Source organism: Rhinoderma darwinii (assembly GCF_050947455.1).
Source record: "Rhinoderma darwinii isolate aRhiDar2 chromosome 5 unlocalized genomic scaffold, aRhiDar2.hap1 SUPER_5_unloc_34, whole genome shotgun sequence".
NCBI lineage: Eukaryota > Metazoa > Chordata > Amphibia > Anura > Rhinodermatidae > Rhinoderma > Rhinoderma darwinii.
This window is the reverse complement of record NW_027461792.1, coordinates 38,101-55,604: the sequence shown is the minus strand read 5'-3', so window position 1 is coordinate 55,604 and position 17,504 is coordinate 38,101. Positions and strand designations below refer to the sequence as shown.

The following is a 17,504-nucleotide window of genomic DNA, read 5'->3' as shown; positions in this document are numbered from 1 at the left end:
GCCCTCTCAGGCAACACTGAGTGACTGACTGAGCCTCACCGTCTTATATAAAGTTCAGACGGAACTTTGCACGTGTCATAGTGGAGCCCTCAGGATTCCAGAGCCAGCTTTCTGACATCATAATGGGGCCTCAGAGATAAAAGCCTGGGCCCAGGCAGTGTTGGTCAGTGCTGCTCAGCAGGCAGCACTGGACTGGACTGGATTACAGCTGATACAAGGTGTGAAGGAACAAGGGGTGGCTGTGGGCATGCACTTGCTGCCGCTGCCAGTGTTTATCTGCATGGCAGCAGGGCATTTGGGCGTTGCCAGGAAGGCGTTTTTATGTAGATTCCTCCTCTTTCAGCACTGCATTGTGGTGCAAGCAAAAGAAGCAAATCCTGTCTGGCTTCCTCTCCGGCCTTTATTCACCTCCCGTGTAGCTGTGAGTGTGTGAGCCTGCAGGGCCCCATGGAATTGCCTAGAAGTAGGCTGAATCGCTGCAAGGGCTGAACAGCAGTATCGGGCAGGCTCGGGCAACGCGCGGCCCGTTCGGGTTATCGCTTCTCGGCCTTTTGGCTAAGATCAAGTGTAGTATCTGTTCTTATCAGTTTAATATCTGATACGTCCCCTATCTGGGGACCATATATTAAATGGATTTTTAGAACAGGGAGATGGAAATAGAGCTTGCTCTGTCCACTCCACGCATTGACCTGGTATTGCAGTATTTCCAGGACCGGTGCACCCTTTCCTTATGTGTTGACTAAAAGCAGATTCCAAAAGTGTTTTTTGTCTTTGCTATTGTTTCTGTCTTTCTGAAGGGATCTCCCCTTTTAATCCCATTATTTCAACACCTGTTGGACAATGCATGAGTGATAATGAGCTCATTGATTAAATGCAATTAATGAATAGATTGCCACCTCTTGTTGTGTGTCGTCTGTGTTTCTGTGTTTCCGGCATTTCACATTGGAACACCTCATTCACCTTCCTTGTCTTCTCTCCGCCCTCCCTTTTAGGTAAGTTAAAGAGCTGCACCTGAGCCAGCCACTGATTGATTGATTGATTGATTGATTGATTGATTGATTGATTGATTGATTGATTGATTGATTGATTGATGCAGCACAACAGTCAAATAGTGGAGTGGAGTAGGGGAACAGCAAACAGCCAATAAAGCAGCCCGCCCGCTCGCCTGCCCGCCACAATGGACCTACCTGTGTACACTAGATGGATGTGATGGAATGTACTGTCGTCCCTACATTTCAAGAAGAAGTAAGAATTGCAGTTGCAACAAAGCCTTGCTTGCCTACAAAGAGAGCAGCAATTTGGATTTGTTACTATGTTACCTAGAAGAATAACAAACTGTGCAAGGATGGAGGTTGTAGGAGCAAGGAGAAGTTGTCTGTAAAGTTGGTGGATGCCTATTTTCCATTTTGCAGTCCCTTGTCTCCCTCTTGTGGCCTCCTGGAGGCAACTAGCTGTGCAAAAAAAAAGACAGCCTGGCGGCCGGCTGTTGCAGTGTTGCCCTCTCAGGCAACACTGAGTGACTGACTGAGCCTCACCGTCTTATATAAAGTTCAGACGGAACTTTGCACGTGTCATAGTGGAGCCCTCAGGATTCCAGAGCCAGCTTTCTGACATCATAATGGGGCCTCAGAGATAAAAGCCTGGGCCCAGGCAGTGTTGGTCAGTGCTGCTCAGCAGGCAGCACTGGACTGGACTGGATTACAGCTGATACAAGGTGTGAAGGAACAAGGGGTGGCTGTGGGCATGCACTTGCTGCCGCTGCCAGTGTTTATCTGCATGGCAGCAGGGCATTTGGGCGTTGCCAGGAAGGCGTTTTTATGTAGATTCCTCCTCTTTCAGCACTGCATTGTGGTGCAAGCAAAAGAAGCAAATCCTGTCTGGCTTCCTCTCCGGCCTTTATTCACCTCCCGTGTAGCTGTGAGTGTGTGAGCCTGCAGGGCCCCATGGAATTGCCTAGAAGTAGGCTGAATCGCTGCAAGGGCTGAACAGCAGTATCGGGCAGGCTCGGGCAACGCGCGGCCCGTTCGGGTTATCGCTTCTCGGCCTTTTGGCTAAGATCAAGTGTAGTATCTGTTCTTATCAGTTTAATATCTGATACGTCCCCTATCTGGGGACCATATATTAAATGGATTTTTAGAACAGGGAGATGGAAATAGAGCTTGCTCTGTCCACTCCACGCATTGACCTGGTATTGAAGTATTTCCAGGACCGGTGCACCCTTTCCTTATGTGTTGACTAAAAGCAGATTCCAAAAGTGTTTTTTGTCTTTGCTATTGTTTCTGTCTTTCTGAAGGGATCTCCCCTTTTAATCCCATTATTTCAACACCTGTTGGACAATGCATGAGTGATAATGAGCTCATTGATTAAATGCAATTAATGAATAGATTGCCACCTCTTGTTGTGTGTCGTCTGTGTTTCTGTGTTTCCGGCATTTCACATTGGAACACCTCATTCACCTTCCTTGTCTTCTCTCCGCCCTCCCTTTTAGGTAAGTTAAAGAGCTGCACCTGAGCCAGCCACTGATTGATTGATTGATTGATTGATTGATTGATTGATTGATTGATTGATTGATGCAGCACAACAGTCAAATAGTGGAGTGGAGTAGGGGAACAGCAAACAGCCAATAAAGCAGCCCGCCCGCTCGCCTGCCCGCCACAATGGACCTACCTGTGTACACTAGATGGATGTGATGGAATGTACTGTCGTCCCTACATTTCAAGAAGAAGTAAGAATTGCAGTTGCAACAAAGCCTTGCTTGCCTACAAAGAGAGCAGCAATTTGGATTTGTTACTATGTTACCTAGAAGAATAACAAACTGTGCAAGGATGGAGGTTGTAGGAGCAAGGAGAAGTTGTCTGTAAAGTTGGTGGATGCCTATTTTCCATTTTGCAGTCCCTTGTCTCCCTCTTGTGGCCTCCTGGAGGCAACTAGCTGTGCAAAAAAAAGACAGCCTGGCGGCCGGCTGTTGCAGTGTTGCCCTCTCAGGCAACACTGAGTGACTGACTGAGCCTCACCGTCTTATATAAAGTTCAGACGGAACTTTGCACGTCTCATAGTGGAGCCCTCAGGATTCCAGAGCCAGCTTTCTGACATCATAATGGGGCCTCAGAGATAAAAGCCTGGGCCCAGGCAGTGTTGGTCAGTGCTGCTCAGCAGGCAGCACTGGACTGGACTGGATTACAGCTGATACAAGGTGTGAAGGAACAAGGGGTGGCTGTGGGCATGCACTTGCTGCCGCTGCCAGTGTTTATCTGCATGGCAGCAGGGCATTTGGGCGTTGCCAGGAAGGCGTTTTTATGTAGATTCCTCCTCTTTCAGCACTGCATTGTGGTGCAAGCAAAAGAAGCAAATCCTGTCTGGCTTCCTCTCCGGCCTTTATTCACCTCCCGTGTAGCTGTGAGTGTGTGAGCCTGCAGGGCCCCATGGAATTGCCTAGAAGTAGGCTGAATCGCTGCAAGGGCTGAACAGCAGTATCGGGCAGGCTCGGGCAACGCGCGGCCCGTTCGGGTTATCGCTTCTCGGCCTTTTGGCTAAGATCAAGTGTAGTATCTGTTCTTATCAGTTTAATATCTGATACGTCCCCTATCTGGGGACCATATATTAAATGGATTTTTAGAACAGGGAGATGGAAATAGAGCTTGCTCTGTCCACTCCACGCATTGACCTGGTATTGCAGTATTTCCAGGACCGGTGCACCCTTTCCTTATGTGTTGACTAAAAGCAGATTCCAAAAGTGTTTTTTGTCTTTGCTATTGTTTCTGTCTTTCTGAAGGGATCTCCCCTTTTAATCCCATTATTTCAACACCTGTTGGACAATGCATGAGTGATAATGAGCTCATTGATTAAATGCAATTAATGAATAGATTGCCACCTCTTGTTGTGTGTCGTCTGTGTTTCTGTGTTTCCGGCATTTCACATTGGAACACCTCATTCACCTTCCTTGTCTTCTCTCCGCCCTCCCTTTTAGGTAAGTTAAAGAGCTGCACCTGAGCCAGCCACTGATTGATTGATTGATTGATTGATTGATTGATTGATTGATTGATTGATTGATTGATTGATGCAGCACAACAGTCAAATAGTGGAGTGGAGTAGGGGAACAGCAAACAGCCAATAAAGCAGCCCGCCCGCTCGCCTGCCCGCCACAATGGACCTACCTGTGTACACTAGATGGATGTGATGGAATGTACTGTCGTCCCTACATTTCAAGAAGAAGTAAGAATTGCAGTTGCAACAAAGCCTTGCTTGCCTACAAAGAGAGCAGCAATTTGGATTTGTTACTATGTTACCTAGAAGAATAACAAACTGTGCAAGGATGGAGGTTGTAGGAGCAAGGAGAAGTTGTCTGTAAAGTTGGTGGATGCCTATTTTCCATTTTGCAGTCCCTTGTCTCCCTCTTGTGGCCTCCTGGAGGCAACTAGCTGTGCAAAAAAAAGACAGCCTGGCGGCCGGCTGTTGCAGTGTTGCCCTCTCAGGCAACACTGAGTGACTGACTGAGCCTCACCGTCTTATATAAAGTTCAGACGGAACTTTGCACGTGTCATAGTGGAGCCCTCAGGATTCCAGAGCCAGCTTTCTGACATCATAATGGGGCCTCAGAGATAAAAGCCTGGGCCCAGGCAGTGTTGGTCAGTGCTGCTCAGCAGGCAGCACTGGACTGGACTGGATTACAGCTGATACAAGGTGTGAAGGAACAAGGGGTGGCTGTGGGCATGCACTTGCTGCCGCTGCCAGTGTTTATCTGCATGGCAGCAGGGCATTTGGGCGTTGCCAGGAAGGCGTTTTTATGTAGATTCCTCCTCTTTCAGCACTGCATTGTGGTGCAAGCAAAAGAAGCAAATCCTGTCTGGCTTCCTCTCCGGCCTTTATTCACCTCCCGTGTAGCTGTGAGTGTGTGAGCCTGCAGGGCCCCATGGAATTGCCTAGAAGTAGGCTGAATCGCTGCAAGGGCTGAACAGCAGTATCGGGCAGGCTCGGGCAACGCGCGGCCCGTTCGGGTTATCGCTTCTCGGCCTTTTGGCTAAGATCAAGTGTAGTATCTGTTCTTATCAGTTTAATATCTGATACGTCCCCTATCTGGGGACCATATATTAAATGGATTTTTAGAACAGGGAGATGGAAATAGAGCTTGCTCTGTCCACTCCACGCATTGACCTGGTATTGCAGTATTTCCAGGACCGGTGCACCCTTTCCTTATGTGTTGACTAAAAGCAGATTCCAAAAGTGTTTTTTGTCTTTGCTATTGTTTCTGTCTTTCTGAAGGGATCTCCCCTTTTAATCCCATTATTTCAACACCTGTTGGACAATGCATGAGTGATAATGAGCTCATTGATTAAATGCAATTAATGAATAGATTGCCACCTCTTGTTGTGTGTCGTCTGTGTTTCTGTGTTTCCGGCATTTCACATTGGAACACCTCATTCACCTTCCTTGTCTTCTCTCCGCCCTCCCTTTTAGGTAAGTTAAAGAGCTGCACCTGAGCCAGCCACTGATTGATTGATTGATTGATTGATTGATTGATTGATTGATTGATTGATGCAGCACAACAGTCAAATAGTGGAGTGGAGTAGGGGAACAGCAAACAGCCAATAAAGCAGCCCGCCCGCTCGCCTGCCCGCCACAATGGACCTACCTGTGTACACTAGATGGATGTGATGGAATGTACTGTCGTCCCTACATTTCAAGAAGAAGTAAGAATTGCAGTTGCAACAAAGCCTTGCTTGCCTACAAAGAGAGCGGCAATTTGGATTTGTTACTATGTTACCTAGAAGAATAACAAACTGTGCAAGGATGGAGGTTGTAGGAGCAAGGAGAAGTTGTCTGTAAAGTTGGTGGATGCCTATTTTCCATTTTGCAGTCCCTTGTCTCCCTCTTGTGGCCTCCTGGAGGCAACTAGCTGTGCAAAAAAAAGACAGCCTGGCGGCCGGCTGTTGCAGTGTTGCCCTCTCAGGCAACACTGAGTGACTGACTGAGCCTCACCGTCTTATATAAAGTTCAGACGGAACTTTGCACGTGTCATAGTGGAGCCCTCAGGATTCCAGAGCCAGCTTTCTGACATCATAATGGGGCCTCAGAGATAAAAGCCTGGGCCCAGGCAGTGTTGGTCAGTGCTGCTCAGCAGGCAGCACTGGACTGGACTGGATTACAGCTGATACAAGGTGTGAAGGAACAAGGGGTGGCTGTGGGCATGCACTTGCTGCCGCTGCCAGTGTTTATCTGCATGGCAGCAGGGCATTTGGGCGTTGCCAGGAAGGCGTTTTTATGTAGATTCCTCCTCTTTCAGCACTGCATTGTGGTGCAAGCAAAAGAAGCAAATCCTGTCTGGCTTCCTCTCCGGCCTTTATTCACCTCCCGTGTAGCTGTGAGTGTGTGAGCCTGCAGGGCCCCATGGAATTGCCTAGAAGTAGGCTGAATCGCTGCAAGGGCTGAACAGCAGTATCGGGCAGGCTCGGGCAACGCGCGGCCCGTTCGGGTTATCGCTTCTCGGCCTTTTGGCTAAGATCAAGTGTAGTATCTGTTCTTATCAGTTTAATATCTGATACGTCCCCTATCTGGGGACCATATATTAAATGGATTTTTAGAACAGGGAGATGGAAATAGAGCTTGCTCTGTCCACTCCACGCATTGACCTGGTATTGCAGTATTTCCAGGACCGGTGCACCCTTTCCTTATGTGTTGACTAAAAGCAGATTCCAAAAGTGTTTTTTGTCTTTGCTATTGTTTCTGTCTTTCTGAAGGGATCTCCCCTTTTAATCCCATTATTTCAACACCTGTTGGACAATGCATGAGTGATAATGAGCTCATTGATTAAATGCAATTAATGAATAGATTGCCACCTCTTGTTGTGTGTCGTCTGTGTTTCTGTGTTTCCGGCATTTCACATTGGAACACCTCATTCACCTTCCTTGTCTTCTCTCCGCCCTCCCTTTTAGGTAAGTTAAAGAGCTGCACCTGAGCCAGCCACTGATTGATTGATTGATTGATTGATTGATTGATTGATGCAGCACAACAGTCAAATAGTGGAGTGGAGTAGGGGAACAGCAAACAGCCAATAAAGCAGCCCGCCCGCTCGCCTGCCCGCCACAATGGACCTACCTGTGTACACTAGATGGATGTGATGGAATGTACTGTCGTCCCTACATTTCAAGAAGAAGTAAGAATTGCAGTTGCAACAAAGCCTTGCTTGCCTACAAAGAGAGCAGCAATTTGGATTTGTTACTATGTTACCTAGAAGAATAACAAACTGTGCAAGGATGGAGGTTGTAGGAGCAAGGAGAAGTTGTCTGTAAAGTTGGTGGATGCCTATTTTCCATTTTGCAGTCCCTTGTCTCCCTCTTGTGGCCTCCTGGAGGCAACTAGCTGTGCAAAAAAAAGACAGCCTGGCGGCCGGCTGTTGCAGTGTTGCCCTCTCAGGCAACACTGAGTGACTGACTGAGCCTCACCGTCTTATATAAAGTTCAGACGGAACTTTGCACGTGTCATAGTGGAGCCCTCAGGATTCCAGAGCCAGCTTTCTGACATCATAATGGGGCCTCAGAGATAAAAGCCTGGGCCCAGGCAGTGTTGGTCAGTGCTGCTCAGCAGGCAGCACTGGACTGGACTGGATTACAGCTGATACAAGGTGTGAAGGAACAAGGGGTGGCTGTGGGCATGCACTTGCTGCCGCTGCCAGTGTTTATCTGCATGGCAGCAGGGCATTTGGGCGTTGCCAGGAAGGCGTTTTTATGTAGATTCCTCCTCTTTCAGCACTGCATTGTGGTGCAAGCAAAAGAAGCAAATCCTGTCTGGCTTCCTCTCCGGCCTTTATTCACCTCCCGTGTAGCTGTGAGTGTGTGAGCCTGCAGGGCCCCATGGAATTGCCTAGAAGTAGGCTGAATCGCTGCAAGGGCTGAACAGCAGTATCGGGCAGGCTCGGGCAACGCGCGGCCCGTTCGGGTTATCGCTTCTCGGCCTTTTGGCTAAGATCAAGTGTAGTATCTGTTCTTATCAGTTTAATATCTGATACGTCCCCTATCTGGGGACCATATATTAAATGGATTTTTAGAACAGGGAGATGGAAATAGAGCTTGCTCTGTCCACTCCACGCATTGACCTGGTATTGCAGTATTTCCAGGACCGGTGCACCCTTTCCTTATGTGTTGACTAAAAGCAGATTCCAAAAGTGTTTTTTGTCTTTGCTATTGTTTCTGTCTTTCTGAAGGGATCTCCCCTTTTAATCCCATTATTTCAACACCTGTTGGACAATGCATGAGTGATAATGAGCTCATTGATTAAATGCAATTAATGAATAGATTGCCACCTCTTGTTGTGTGTCGTCTGTGTTTCTGTGTTTCCGGCATTTCACATTGGAACACCTCATTCACCTTCCTTGTCTTCTCTCCGCCCTCCCTTTTAGGTAAGTTAAAGAGCTGCACCTGAGCCAGCCACTGATTGATTGATTGATTGATTGATTGATTGATTGATTGATTGATTGATTGATTGATTGATGCAGCACAACAGTCAAATAGTGGAGTGGAGTAGGGGAACAGCAAACAGCCAATAAAGCAGCCCGCCCGCTCGCCTGCCCGCCACAATGGACCTACCTGTGTACACTAGATGGATGTGATGGAATGTACTGTCGTCCCTACATTTCAAGAAGAAGTAAGAATTGCAGTTGCAACAAAGCCTTGCTTGCCTACAAAGAGAGCAGCAATTTGGATTTGTTACTTTGTTACCTAGAAGAATAACAAACTGTGCAAGGATGGAGGTTGTAGGAGCAAGGAGAAGTTGTCTGTAAAGTTGGTGGATGCCTATTTTCCATTTTGCAGTCCCTTGTCTCCCTCTTGTGGCCTCCTGGAGGCAACTAGCTGTGCAAAAAAAAGACAGCCTGGCGGCCGGCTGTTGCAGTGTTGCCCTCTCAGGCAACACTGAGTGACTGACTGAGCCTCACCGTCTTATATAAAGTTCAGACGGAACTTTGCACGTGTCATAGTGGAGCCCTCAGGATTCCAGAGCCAGCTTTCTGACATCATAATGGGGCCTCAGAGATAAAAGCCTGGGCCCAGGCAGTGTTGGTCAGTGCTGCTCAGCAGGCAGCACTGGACTGGACTGGATTACAGCTGATACAAGGTGTGAAGGAACAAGGGGTGGCTGTGGGCATGCACTTGCTGCCGCTGCCAGTGTTTATCTGCATGGCAGCAGGGCATTTGGGCGTTGCCAGGAAGGCGTTTTTATGTAGATTCCTCCTCTTTCAGCACTGCATTGTGGTGCAAGCAAAAGAAGCAAATCCTGTCTGGCTTCCTCTCCGGCCTTTATTCACCTCCCGTGTAGCTGTGAGTGTGTGAGCCTGCAGGGCCCCATGGAATTGCCTAGAAGTAGGCTGAATCGCTGCAAGGGCTGAACAGCAGTATCGGGCAGGCTCGGGCAACGCGCGGCCCGTTCGGGTTATCGCTTCTCGGCCTTTTGGCTAAGATCAAGTGTAGTATCTGTTCTTATCAGTTTAATATCTGATACGTCCCCTATCTGGGGACCATATATTAAATGGATTTTTAGAACAGGGAGATGGAAATAGAGCTTGCTCTGTCCACTCCACGCATTGACCTGGTATTGCAGTATTTCCAGGACCGGTGCACCCTTTCCTTATGTGTTGACTAAAAGCAGATTCCAAAAGTGTTTTTTGTCTTTGCTATTGTTTCTGTCTTTCTGAAGGGATCTCCCCTTTTAATCCCATTATTTCAACACCTGTTGGACAATGCATGAGTGATAATGAGCTCATTGATTAAATGCAATTAATGAATAGATTGCCACCTCTTGTTGTGTGTCGTCTGTGTTTCTGTGTTTCCGGCATTTCACATTGGAACACCTCATTCACCTTCCTTGTCTTCTCTCCGCCCTCCCTTTTAGGTAAGTTAAAGAGCTGCACCTGAGCCAGCCACTGATTGATTGATTGATTGATTGATTGATTGATTGATTGATTGATGCAGCACAACAGTCAAATAGTGGAGTGGAGTAGGGGAACAGCAAACAGCCAATAAAGCAGCCCGCCCGCTCGCCTGCCCGCCACAATGGACCTACCTGTGTACACTAGATGGATGTGATGGAATGTACTGTCGTCCCTACATTTCAAGAAGAAGTAAGAATTGCAGTTGCAACAAAGCCTTGCTTGCCTACAAAGAGAGCAGCAATTTGGATTTGTTACTATGTTACCTAGAAGAATAACAAACTGTGCAAGGATGGAGGTTGTAGGAGCAAGGAGAAGTTGTCTGTAAAGTTGGTGGATGCCTATTTTCCATTTTGCAGTCCCTTGTCTCCCTCTTGTGGCCTCCTGGAGGCAACTAGCTGTGCAAAAAAAAGACAGCCTGGCGGCCGGCTGTTGCAGTGTTGCCCTCTCAGGCAACACTGAGTGACTGACTGAGCCTCACCGTCTTATATAAAGTTCAGACGGAACTTTGCACGTGTCATAGTGGAGCCCTCAGGATTCCAGAGCCAGCTTTCTGACATCATAATGGGGCCTCAGAGATAAAAGCCTGGGCCCAGGCAGTGTTGGTCAGTGCTGCTCAGCAGGCAGCACTGGACTGGACTGGATTACAGCTGATACAAGGTGTGAAGGAACAAGGGGTGGCTGTGGGCATGCACTTGCTGCCGCTGCCAGTGTTTATCTGCATGGCAGCAGGGCATTTGGGCGTTGCCAGGAAGGCGTTTTTATGTAGATTCCTCCTCTTTCAGCACTGCATTGTGGTGCAAGCAAAAGAAGCAAATCCTGTCTGGCTTCCTCTCCGGCCTTTATTCACCTCCCGTGTAGCTGTGAGTGTGTGAGCCTGCAGGGCCCCATGGAATTGCCTAGAAGTAGGCTGAATCGCTGCAAGGGCTGAACAGCAGTATCGGGCAGGCTCGGGCAACGCGCGGCCCGTTCGGGTTATCGCTTCTCGGCCTTTTGGCTAAGATCAAGTGTAGTATCTGTTCTTATCAGTTTAATATCTGATACGTCCCCTATCTGGGGACCATATATTAAATGGATTTTTAGAACAGGGAGATGGAAATAGAGCTTGCTCTGTCCACTCCACGCATTGACCTGGTATTGCAGTATTTCCAGGACCGGTGCACCCTTTCCTTATGTGTTGACTAAAAGCAGATTCCAAAAGTGTTTTTTGTCTTTGCTATTGTTTCTGTCTTTCTGAAGGGATCTCCCCTTTTAATCCCATTATTTCAACACCTGTTGGACAATGCATGAGTGATAATGAGCTCATTGATTAAATGCAATTAATGAATAGATTGCCACCTCTTGTTGTGTGTCGTCTGTGTTTCTGTGTTTCCGGCATTTCACATTGGAACACCTCATTCACCTTCCTTGTCTTCTCTCCGCCCTCCCTTTTAGGTAAGTTAAAGAGCTGCACCTGAGCCAGCCACTGATTGATTGATTGATTGATTGATTGATTGATTGATTGATTGATTGATTGATTGATGCAGCACAACAGTCAAATAGTGGAGTGGAGTAGGGGAACAGCAAACAGCCAATAAAGCAGCCCGCCCGCTCGCCTGCCCGCCACAATGGACCTACCTGTGTACACTAGATGGATGTGATGGAATGTACTGTCGTCCCTACATTTCAAGAAGAAGTAAGAATTGCAGTTGCAACAAAGCCTTGCTTGCCTACAAAGAGAGCAGCAATTTGGATTTGTTACTTTGTTACCTAGAAGAATAACAAACTGTGCAAGGATGGAGGTTGTAGGAGCAAGGAGAAGTTGTCTGTAAAGTTGGTGGATGCCTATTTTCCATTTTGCAGTCCCTTGTCTCCCTCTTGTGGCCTCCTGGAGGCAACTAGCTGTGCAAAAAAAAGACAGCCTGGCGGCCGGCTGTTGCAGTGTTGCCCTCTCAGGCAACACTGAGTGACTGACTGAGCCTCACCGTCTTATATAAAGTTCAGACGGAACTTTGCACGTGTCATAGTGGAGCCCTCAGGATTCCAGAGCCAGCTTTCTGACATCATAATGGGGCCTCAGAGATAAAAGCCTGGGCCCAGGCAGTGTTGGTCAGTGCTGCTCAGCAGGCAGCACTGGACTGGACTGGATTACAGCTGATACAAGGTGTGAAGGAACAAGGGGTGGCTGTGGGCATGCACTTGCTGCCGCTGCCAGTGTTTATCTGCATGGCAGCAGGGCATTTGGGCGTTGCCAGGAAGGCGTTTTTATGTAGATTCCTCCTCTTTCAGCACTGCATTGTGGTGCAAGCAAAAGAAGCAAATCCTGTCTGGCTTCCTCTCCGGCCTTTATTCACCTCCCGTGTAGCTGTGAGTGTGTGAGCCTGCAGGGCCCCATGGAATTGCCTAGAAGTAGGCTGAATCGCTGCAAGGGCTGAACAGCAGTATCGGGCAGGCTCGGGCAACGCGCGGCCCGTTCGGGTTATCGCTTCTCGGCCTTTTGGCTAAGATCAAGTGTAGTATCTGTTCTTATCAGTTTAATATCTGATACGTCCCCTATCTGGGGACCATATATTAAATGGATTTTTAGAACAGGGAGATGGAAATAGAGCTTGCTCTGTCCACTCCACGCATTGACCTGGTATTGCAGTATTTCCAGGACCGGTGCACCCTTTCCTTATGTGTTGACTAAAAGCAGATTCCAAAAGTGTTTTTTGTCTTTGCTATTGTTTCTGTCTTTCTGAAGGGATCTCCCCTTTTAATCCCATTATTTCAACACCTGTTGGACAATGCATGAGTGATAATGAGCTCATTGATTAAATGCAATTAATGAATAGATTGCCACCTCTTGTTGTGTGTCGTCTGTGTTTCTGTGTTTCCGGCATTTCACATTGGAACACCTCATTCACCTTCCTTGTCTTCTCTCCGCCCTCCCTTTTAGGTAAGTTAAAGAGCTGCACCTGAGCCAGCCACTGATTGATTGATTGTTTGATTGATTGATTGATTGATTGATTGATTGATTGATTGATTGATGCAGCACAACAGTCAAATAGTGGAGTGGAGTAGGGGAACAGCAAACAGCCAATAAAGCAGCCCGCCCGCTCGCCTGCCCGCCACAATGGACCTACCTGTGTACACTAGATGGATGTGATGGAATGTACTGTCGTCCCTACATTTCAAGAAGAAGTAAGAATTGCAGTTGCAACAAAGCCTTGCTTGCCTACAAAGAGAGCAGCAATTTGGATTTGTTACTATGTTACCTAGAAGAATAACAAACTGTGCAAGGATGGAGGTTGTAGGAGCAAGGAGAAGTTGTCTGTAAAGTTGGTGGATGCCTATTTTCCATTTTGCAGTCCCTTGTCTCCCTCTTGTAACTAGCTGTGCAAAAAAAAGACAGCCTGGCGGCCGGCTGTTGCAGTGTTGCCCTCTCAGGCAACACTGAGTGACTGACTGAGCCTCACCGTCTTATATAAAGTTCAGACGGAACTTTGCACGTGTCATAGTGGAGCCCTCAGGATTCCAGAGCCAGCTTTCTGACATCATAATGGGGCCTCAGAGATAAAAGCCTGGGCCCAGGCAGTGTTGGTCAGTGCTGCTCAGCAGGCAGCACTGGACTGGACTGGATTACAGCTGATACAAGGTGTGAAGGAACAAGGGGTGGCTGTGGGCATGCACTTGCTGCCGCTGCCAGTGTTTATCTGCATGGCAGCAGGGCATTTGGGCGTTGCCAGGAAGGCGTTTTTATGTAGATTCCTCCTCTTTCAGCACTGCATTGTGGTGCAAGCAAAAGAAGCAAATCCTGTCTGGCTTCCTCTCCGGCCTTTATTCACCTCCCGTGTAGCTGTGAGTGTGTGAGCCTGCAGGGCCCCATGGAATTGCCTAGAAGTAGGCTGAATCGCTGCAAGGGCTGAACAGCAGTATCGGGCAGGCTCGGGCAACGCGCGGCCCGTTCGGGTTATCGCTTCTCGGCCTTTTGGCTAAGATCAAGTGTAGTATCTGTTCTTATCAGTTTAATATCTGATACGTCCCCTATCTGGGGACCATATATTAAATGGATTTTTAGAACAGGGAGATGGAAATAGAGCTTGCTCTGTCCACTCCACGCATTGACCTGGTATTGCAGTATTTCCAGGACCGGTGCACCCTTTCCTTATGTGTTGACTAAAAGCAGATTCCAAAAGTGTTTTTTGTCTTTGCTATTGTTTCTGTCTTTCTGAAGGGATCTCCCCTTTTAATCCCATTATTTCAACACCTGTTGGACAATGCATGAGTGATAATGAGCTCATTGATTAAATGCAATTAATGAATAGATTGCCACCTCTTGTTGTGTGTCGTCTGTGTTTCTGTGTTTCCGGCATTTCACATTGGAACACCTCATTCACCTTCCTTGTCTTCTCTCCGCCCTCCCTTTTAGGTAAGTTAAAGAGCTGCACCTGAGCCAGCCACTGATTGATTGATTGATTGATTGATTGATTGATTGATTGATTGATTGATTGATTGATGCAGCACAACAGTCAAATAGTGGAGTGGAGTAGGGGAACAGCAAACAGCCAATAAAGCAGCCCGCCCGCTCGCCTGCCCGCCACAATGGACCTACCTGTGTACACTAGATGGATGTGATGGAATGTACTGTCGTCCCTACATTTCAAGAAGAAGTAAGAATTGCAGTTGCAACAAAGCCTTGCTTGCCTACAAAGAGAGCAGCAATTTGGATTTGTTACTATGTTACCTAGAAGAATAACAAACTGTGCAAGGATGGAGGTTGTAGGAGCAAGGAGAAGTTGTCTGTAAAGTTGGTGGATGCCTATTTTCCATTTTGCAGTCCCTTGTCTCCCTCTTGTGGCCTCCTGGAGGCAACTAGCTGTGCAAAAAAAAGACAGCCTGGCGGCCGGCTGTTGCAGTGTTGCCCTCTCAGGCAACACTGAGTGACTGACTGAGCCTCACCGTCTTATATAAAGTTCAGACGGAACTTTGCACGTGTCATAGTGGAGCCCTCAGGATTCCAGAGCCAGCTTTCTGACATCATAATGGGGCCTCAGAGATAAAAGCCTGGGCCCAGGCAGTGTTGGTCAGTGCTGCTCAGCAGGCAGCACTGGACTGGACTGGATTACAGCTGATACAAGGTGTGAAGGAACAAGGGGTGGCTGTGGGCATGCACTTGCTGCCGCTGCCAGTGTTTATCTGCATGGCAGCAGGGCATTTGGGCGTTGCCAGGAAGGCGTTTTTATGTAGATTCCTCCTCTTTCAGCACTGCATTGTGGTGCAAGCAAAAGAAGCAAATCCTGTCTGGCTTCCTCTCCGGCCTTTATTCACCTCCCGTGTAGCTGTGAGTGTGTGAGCCTGCAGGGCCCCATGGAATTGCCTAGAAGTAGGCTGAATCGCTGCAAGGGCTGAACAGCAGTATCGGGCAGGCTCGGGCAACGCGCTGCCCGTTCGGGTTATCGCTTCTCGGCCTTTTGGCTAAGATCAAGTGTAGTATCTGTTCTTATCAGTTTAATATCTGATACGTCCCCTATCTGGGGACCATATATTAAATGGATTTTTAGAACAGGGAGATGGAAATAGAGCTTGCTCTGTCCACTCCACGCATTGACCTGGTATTGCAGTATTTCCAGGACCGGTGCACCCTTTCCTTATGTGTTGACTAAAAGCAGATTCCAAAAGTGTTTTTTGTCTTTGCTATTGTTTCTGTCTTTCTGAAGGGATCTCCCCTTTTAATCCCATTATTTCAACACCTGTTGGACAATGCATGAGTGATAATGAGCTCATTGATTAAATGCAATTAATGAATAGATTGCCACCTCTTGTTGTGTGTCGTCTGTGTTTCTGTGTTTCCGGCATTTCACATTGGAACACCTCATTCACCTTCCTTGTCTTCTCTCCGCCCTCCCTTTTAGGTAAGTTAAAGAGCTGCACCTGAGCCAGCCACTGATTGATTGATTGATTGATTGATTGATTGATTGATTGATTGATTGATTGATTGATTGATGCAGCACAACAGTCAAATAGTGGAGTGGAGTAGGGGAACAGCAAACAGCCAATAAAGCAGCCCGCCCGCTCGCCTGCCCGCCACAATGGACCTACCTGTGTACACTAGATGGATGTGATGGAATGTACTGTCGTCCCTACATTTCAAGAAGAAGTAAGAATTGCAGTTGCAACAAAGCCTTGCTTGCCTACAAAGAGAGCAGCAATTTGGATTTGTTACTATGTTACCTAGAAGAATAACAAACTGTGCAAGGATGGAGGTTGTAGGAGCAAGGAGAAGTTGTCTGTAAAGTTGGTGGATGCCTATTTTCCATTTTGCAGTCCCTTGTCTCCCTCTTGTGGCCTCCTGGAGGCAACTAGCTGTGCAAAAAAAAGACAGCCTGGCGGCCGGCTGTTGCAGTGTTGCCCTCTCAGGCAACACTGAGTGACTGACTGAGCCTCACCGTCTTATATAAAGTTCAGACGGAACTTTGCACGTGTCATAGTGGAGCCCTCAGGATTCCAGAGCCAGCTTTCTGACATCATAATGGGGCCTCAGAGATAAAAGCCTGGGCCCAGGCAGTGTTGGTCAGTGCTGCTCAGCAGGCAGCACTGGACTGGACTGGATTACAGCTGATACAAGGTGTGAAGGAACAAGGGGTGGCTGTGGGCATGCACTTGCTGCCGCTGCCAGTGTTTATCTGCATGGCAGCAGGGCATTTGGGCGTTGCCAGGAAGGCGTTTTTATGTAGATTCCTCCTCTTTCAGCACTGCATTGTGGTGCAAGCAAAAGAAGCAAATCCTGTCTGGCTTCCTCTCCGGCCTTTATTCACCTCCCGTGTAGCTGTGAGTGTGTGAGCCTGCAGGGCCCCATGGAATTGCCTAGAAGTAGGCTGAATCGCTGCAAGGGCTGAACAGCAGTATCGGGCAGGCTCGGGCAACGCGCGGCCCGTTCGGGTTATCGCTTCTCGGCCTTTTGGCTAAGATCAAGTGTAGTATCTGTTCTTATCAGTTTAATATCTGATACGTCCCCTATCTGGGGACCATATATTAAATGGATTTTTAGAACAGGGAGATGGAAATAGAGCTTGCTCTGTCCACTCCACGCATTGACCTGGTATTGCAGTATTTCCAGGACCGGTGCACCCTTTCCTTATGTGTTGACTAAAAGCAGATTCCAAAAGTGTTTTTTGTCTTTGCTATTGTTTCTGTCTTTCTGAAGGGATCTCCCCTTTTAATCCCATTATTTCAACACCTGTTGGACAATGCATGAGTGATAATGAGCTCATTGATTAAATGCAATTAATGAATAGATTGCCACCTCTTGTTGTGTGTCGTCTGTGTTTCCGGCATTTCACATTGGAACACCTCATTCACCTTCCTTGTCTTCTCTCCGCCCTCCCTTTTAGGTAAGTTAAAGAGCTGCACCTGAGCCAGCCACTGATTGATTGATTGATTGATTGATTGATTGATTGATTGATTGATTGATTGATTGATTGATGCAGCACAACAGTCAAATAGTGGAGTGGAGTAGGGGAACAGCAAACAGCCAATAAAGCAGCCCGCCCGCTCGCCTGCCCGCCACAATGGACCTACCTGTGTACACTAGATGGATGTGATGGAATGTACTGTCGTCCCTACATTT

General features: G+C 47.8%; 12 non-coding genes across 12 annotated transcripts; all 12 read left to right on the top strand.

Annotated features, from left to right (window-relative positions):
• Positions 1–535: 535 nt before the first annotated feature.
• On the top strand, positions 536–726 carry LOC142690683 (U2 spliceosomal RNA). Its single transcript, XR_012859380.1, has one exon. It is a non-coding gene; the product is annotated as a U2 spliceosomal RNA (small nuclear RNA).
• Positions 727–2,031: 1,305 nt separating this feature from the next.
• Positions 2,032–2,222, top strand: LOC142690535 (U2 spliceosomal RNA). Its single transcript, XR_012859299.1, has one exon. It is a non-coding gene; the product is annotated as a U2 spliceosomal RNA (small nuclear RNA).
• A 1,288-nt stretch (positions 2,223–3,510) lies between these two features.
• Positions 3,511–3,701, top strand: LOC142690681 (U2 spliceosomal RNA). The gene has a single exon (XR_012859378.1). It is a non-coding gene; the product is annotated as a U2 spliceosomal RNA (small nuclear RNA).
• Positions 3,702–4,997: 1,296 nt separating this feature from the next.
• On the top strand, positions 4,998–5,188 carry LOC142690680 (U2 spliceosomal RNA). Its single transcript, XR_012859377.1, has one exon. It is a non-coding gene; the product is annotated as a U2 spliceosomal RNA (small nuclear RNA).
• A 1,284-nt stretch (positions 5,189–6,472) lies between these two features.
• On the top strand, positions 6,473–6,663 carry LOC142690679 (U2 spliceosomal RNA). The gene has a single exon (XR_012859376.1). It is a non-coding gene; the product is annotated as a U2 spliceosomal RNA (small nuclear RNA).
• A 1,272-nt stretch (positions 6,664–7,935) lies between these two features.
• Positions 7,936–8,126, top strand: LOC142690678 (U2 spliceosomal RNA). The gene has a single exon (XR_012859375.1). It is a non-coding gene; the product is annotated as a U2 spliceosomal RNA (small nuclear RNA).
• A 1,296-nt stretch (positions 8,127–9,422) lies between these two features.
• LOC142690677 (U2 spliceosomal RNA) lies at positions 9,423–9,613 on the top strand. Its single transcript, XR_012859374.1, has one exon. It is a non-coding gene; the product is annotated as a U2 spliceosomal RNA (small nuclear RNA).
• A 1,280-nt stretch (positions 9,614–10,893) lies between these two features.
• LOC142690675 (U2 spliceosomal RNA) lies at positions 10,894–11,084 on the top strand. Its single transcript, XR_012859373.1, has one exon. It is a non-coding gene; the product is annotated as a U2 spliceosomal RNA (small nuclear RNA).
• Positions 11,085–12,376: 1,292 nt separating this feature from the next.
• LOC142690674 (U2 spliceosomal RNA) lies at positions 12,377–12,567 on the top strand. Its single transcript, XR_012859372.1, has one exon. It is a non-coding gene; the product is annotated as a U2 spliceosomal RNA (small nuclear RNA).
• A 1,282-nt stretch (positions 12,568–13,849) lies between these two features.
• LOC142690666 (U2 spliceosomal RNA) lies at positions 13,850–14,040 on the top strand. The gene has a single exon (XR_012859371.1). It is a non-coding gene; the product is annotated as a U2 spliceosomal RNA (small nuclear RNA).
• A 1,292-nt stretch (positions 14,041–15,332) lies between these two features.
• Positions 15,333–15,523, top strand: LOC142690653 (U2 spliceosomal RNA). Its single transcript, XR_012859370.1, has one exon. It is a non-coding gene; the product is annotated as a U2 spliceosomal RNA (small nuclear RNA).
• Positions 15,524–16,819: 1,296 nt separating this feature from the next.
• LOC142690641 (U2 spliceosomal RNA) lies at positions 16,820–17,010 on the top strand. The gene has a single exon (XR_012859366.1). It is a non-coding gene; the product is annotated as a U2 spliceosomal RNA (small nuclear RNA).
• The last annotated feature ends 494 nt before the right edge of the window (positions 17,011–17,504 follow it).